Source organism: Cupressus sempervirens, chromosome 4, assembly GCF_028749045.1.
Source record: "Cupressus sempervirens isolate cs-2001-9-10 chromosome 4, ASM2874904v1, whole genome shotgun sequence".
NCBI classification, from domain to species: domain Eukaryota; kingdom Viridiplantae; phylum Streptophyta; class Pinopsida; order Cupressales; family Cupressaceae; genus Cupressus; species Cupressus sempervirens.
In genome coordinates, this window is record NC_143121.1 from 586054417 (window position 1) to 586058441 (window position 4025).

The 4025-nt window shown below is 33.4% G+C and overlaps 1 pseudogene; it reads left to right on the forward strand.

Moving 5' to 3' along the window:
* Positions 1 to 776: 776 nt before the first annotated feature.
* Positions 777 to 3480, forward strand: LOC149562564 (uncharacterized; annotated as a pseudogene).
* The last annotated feature ends 545 nt before the right edge of the window (positions 3481 to 4025 follow it).

Here is a 4025-nt window from a genome sequence, read left to right on the forward strand (position 1 = left end):
AAGGCATTCCATACTAGAGACATTTTTGTGTCTAAAATGTTGCACTTCATGCATCAAATAATTTATCTTCTTTTCGACTATATTATTTTGAAATTTTGTTGTTGTAAGTGATACATGAGCATCCTATGGTGTAAGGGAAATTTTGCATCACCCCAAAAAATTGTATTTCATTTTATTTTGTAGGTTTGTTTGGGTGTTTTGGAACCCGTGATGACACTTACAAGGTGTAGGATAGTCAAAAGGTTGAAACAATGTAAAAATCACCACCATTTTTAATAACTCAACCTATATGGGTATGTATAGATAGGAAAATTGACCCCAAGAAGCAAAATTCAAAAATGAAGTGAATGGTGAACACTTAGAAACCTCAAAAGTCTGGTGTCTATCTGCATGCAATTTTGATAGTACATTTGAGCTAGCTAAAAAGTCATTTAACAAAATAGTCAAAAGAGGGCTTCCCAACTGAATTTAAATGAGATCAAAATAGTGATGGATGGTATGTAATGCTAAGAGGTATGGTTCAATCTTGTCCAGTCACCATCCCTCAAAGGTTGGAATTTTTTTTTCAAGGGATCTTCTGCAAACACATGAAGCTTTCATACGTGATTGACATCTACCACTTAAAAAAGAAGGTTAAATTGGGAATAGTTTATTAAGCTTATAAATTATTTGGCATAGAAGCCACTTTCAATCTTATGTTTTTATGTGAAGTATCATTTATGGGGTTTGAGTATTGGTTATCATCCTAACATTTGTTCCACCTTGCCACTAGATCAATGTCTCCAGATGTTTTTGTAGAGGCGTATTGCCAAGTTATTTGTTTGAAATGCCCTCTTCCCTCGCTTAGGTAAAGGGTTATCCCTCAACAAAATTTATACTATTGAGATAACTTGATCAAGATTTTGTTTTCTTGGCTCCATAGGAGTGAATGCATACCTTGCCATCCATACTTGTGGGAAACCATTGGCCTGAGTACTATTGGATATATCTATACTTTGTTTTAGTTTTAATAATCAAGGAGTAAGTATTTATGAGAGCTTAAAATTTCAAAATGAAGGATATATCTGCTCATTTAGAAAGTACTACAATATTTGACAAGTTGTATTGTGTTGTATTTTTATTTAGATAAAGTCCTTAAAGGATCAAGATGTTAGAATTCTAGAGAAAGAATCACATGAAGACCATGTTCCCAGTGTTATTGCACCACTAGAACCATCATCTAGAATTAGAGACCATGAACAAAATGGACCTGTTCAAGAATAGAATAAGTAGGTAGGATTTGGTAGTATAGAAAAGTTAGCTACCTCAGCATCAATTGATAAATTAGTTACTATGCTGGCAGATGAAGAACAATTAGAGTCTCATATATCTAAGAAATCATTACTACCAGGGATGACAGTGAAAGACTAAGGGAAGAATCACTAGCCATCAAAGCACAATTTTTTTTTCAGGGCTATCGGGTACTAAGTTTTTATTGATAGCTATTCTATTGTTTTCTATTATCTATGTTTATTAGCCATTTATTTTTTCTGTCTGTTGCCTAATTTTAACATGTAGTTTTATGTTGGTGGTTATGATCTAAAACCTTTTGAAATTATTAAGCCCAATGTTTGGTTGTGTATGCTTGGAAAGCTTTTAGAGCTCTACAAGGCCTTATAAGGCTACAAGCTCTTGTTTGGGGACATTTGGTTAGGCAACAGGCTATGGAAGCCTGACATTGTTTGTAAGCAATTATTATATTGCAAGCTCTTGTTTGTGGTCACCAAGTTAGAATGTCAGAACAAGGATTGGCTATACAAGGGAAATGTGGACATAGACACAGGCATAATCATCCAAGAGGAAACAAATTGGTAATAGATTGAGTATAAATATTTTGTGGAAGCTCATCTTAGATGTTATCAACAATTATTTTGACTGTTGATACAATAACAATAATATTTTTGATTGTTTCAAGAAAGAAAGAGGTCCACAGGTTTTGTGACCAACGAAGCTTTCCAACTTGAAAAATTGTTGGCAAATGCATTTTCTCATTACATAATCATAATCTACATAACTAGTTTGAGCAATTGCATTTCTTCCAATCTATTCTTAAATTTTTGCATATATTGATATTGATTCAATAATTGTCTAAGAAATATTTTGGAGCATGCACCCAAGATAAATTCTTTATAAATTGATTGTGGTCCTGATGATTCCAATTTGGGATGGGTGTGGATGGCATGTTGGATGTTTTCTTATCCTTTGAAATATTCCAAGCAGACAAATACTACATCAAAGAAACAAAAGACAAGTGAGATTGCAATGTCAATTGAGGTTGAAGTGGAAAGGCCTAAGCACAATGTAAGGAAGGCTTCAAATTTAACATCAATCCATTTTTCAAATCATATAGATTTTGAACCTGAGAAGCCAAAGCATGGCCTAAGAAAGGTCTCAAAATTAGCAACAGACTCTATTTTTTATCATTATGAAGCTGAGGTTGAGAGGCCTAAATGAATATTTAGAAAATCATTCAATTCAATAGTGGATTTAGTTTTAGAGAAGATTGAGGTTGAAACTAATAAGGTTAAGTGCAATGCAAGAAGGGGATCACATTCAATTGTGGAATCTACATCAGATCATCTAGAGGTAGAAATGGAAAAGGTTAAATGAAACTTAAGAAAGGTGTCAAATTCAATGGTTGATTCAACGATAGACACTCCTGAGATTGAGGCTAAAAAGATTAAGTGTAGCTTGAGAAAGGTATAAAACCCAATAGCAGATGTTGCATCATTAGATCATTTGGATGTAGAAGCTGAGATACCCAAGTGCAACTTTAAAAAGGTGCCAAAGGCAACATTGGATGCTACATTAGATCAAATTAGCATGAAAACTACAACACTTATCTCCACAAATATAGGAATATATGATGAACCAATTAAGCTTGAATCTTTAGGTCATTTCTCATTTGATCCATTACATAAAGATCTTGAGACAATTTCCTATGTTCAAGAAGTATATCTAGCCTAGCAACCAAGCCCATCTAAAAAAATTACCGAAGAGGATGAATCATCAAAAGAAAAGAAGGAATCTTCTATTTCAAATGGAGATCTTGTACCTTCCAAACATGATAGTATTGATTCAATAATCAAGATAGAACTTGAACTTCCTATGATAGAGAAAAAGAAAGGTAGAAGGCATGGCTCATTTGGATCTACAAAAGGGGATAATTTAGATAACAATTTGCAAGGAAGTCCATCAGTTCCTAGCTATATGGCTGCCATTGAGTTAGCAAAGGCAAAGCTTCATGCTCAAGCTTCTCCAAGGATGAGTCCAAATGTTCAAGAGAAGAGCACTAGTATGATAGGAAGACACTCTCTTCCATCAATACCCAATTTGAAGAAGTTGTTGGTATCTCCAAGAACTCATAGGTTGCTACCACAAATTCGAGCAAGGAGTAGAAGTGACCAATCTCTTGGTGTTGGTAGGAAGTTAACCTTATAATTGAGATTATATCCATAGTTTCTCATTTTTAGCCCATTTGGGTTTAATTTGTAATTCACTTTTTTTTAATATGGCAAGTACTTTGGAGACTAACAATGTTTCTTTATGATTGCAGAAAAGGAAATTCATGTTTACGTTGATTGGCAGAGGTGATAAGTATTGAGCCTATCTTGATAGTTAATGCATTTGCAACATTTGTGAGTGTCTTTTGTTGTAGTTTACAAGTGTAAAGTGTATTGTGCTTTATATGCCTTGAAATGTCAAGGAATCCTTGAGCTCATAATCCAGCTATAATGTATATAGAAAGTAGCCCCTAAAACATATTTATGATGTTTGCTTTCTGAAATACATTCTTTATGGGTTTACATTATGAAATAAAAGAAAATACATTGCTATAGTGTGTTAAAATCCCAAAATCCCTCACTAATAGTTAATAATCTTCAGCATAAAATTCTTAGATCTCAAACATTTCTCTATCCCCATGCTAAATCTATTAGAATTATATGCAGGAAAATAAAACAAACAATACAACATTAAAATTGTGA